This window comes from Marmota marmota, unplaced genomic scaffold, assembly GCF_001458135.2.
Source record: "Marmota marmota marmota unplaced genomic scaffold, marMar, whole genome shotgun sequence".
Lineage (NCBI taxonomy): Eukaryota > Metazoa > Chordata > Mammalia > Rodentia > Sciuridae > Marmota > Marmota marmota.
In genome coordinates this window covers 5,149,903-5,150,847 of record NW_026000242.1, presented here as the reverse complement: position 1 = coordinate 5,150,847, position 945 = coordinate 5,149,903, and positions in this window count along the sequence as shown.

Below are 945 nucleotides of genomic sequence, written 5' to 3'. Positions count from 1 at the left end.
TTGTTTTTTTTTTTTTTTTTTTTTGGTGGGGGGAGGATTTGTTTTTGAAGCTCTCACCACTGTGTTGTCCTTGAACTCCTACTTGTTTTCCCAACTCCTGGGTTGAAATGCTGCTCCCACCTCAGCCTCCTGAGTAGCTAGCTCTATAAGCCTGCACTACTGCATCGATGGGATATCACCTACATATTTGGATGGTACAGTCTTCTGGTCAAATCTATTGATAGTCCAGTGCTACGTTACCAGCTCCCTTCTCATTACCACCCTCTCTACATGTGCTCCATAGGCAGGAGCTGTTACTATGGAAATATATTATTTTTAAAAACAGATGCATCCTAGGGCTCAGGAAATATCTCCAGAACAAACCCACACGAGGATGAGGAGGTTTAATTGGTGATCTTCCTAGGTCCTAGCTCCAAGGGGAAGGAGGTTGGTGGGTGATGGAAGGAATTCAAGGCTCCATGTTCTATTCTCAACCTTTACCAGGTTCAGGTTCCGCTTTCTGTCATATCAACAGGAACCCTGCCAGGCACTTCTTTCTGAGAGGGATGCCCTGCGCCTCTCTACCCTGGGCCTAGCTTCAGTCAAGGAATGGGAACCTAGAAGCTGCTGAGCCTGGGGGTGTTGGGAGAAGGGGGCAGTGATTTCCACAGGGGTCACCGCCTTCTTAACCCCACAGGCGCCTAACTTGAAGAAATCTAAGATGCGTAGGGGAAGACGGAGGCGGCGTCTCAGATAAGTGAAGTTACTCTTGCCTTGAGCTGGGGTGAAGGGGTGCACCCCGACCGCAAGATGGGGTGGAGGCGGTCAAAGAACCTGCCTATTTTTCAAGCCAGGAACCCGCTTTGCTCGCTGCTCATCCTCCCGCCCTACTCCAGCTCTGAGCGCCAGGCTGGCCGGCCCCGCCCCGCGCGGGGTGCGGCTCCTTTAAGGGCGGGTGGGGGCGGG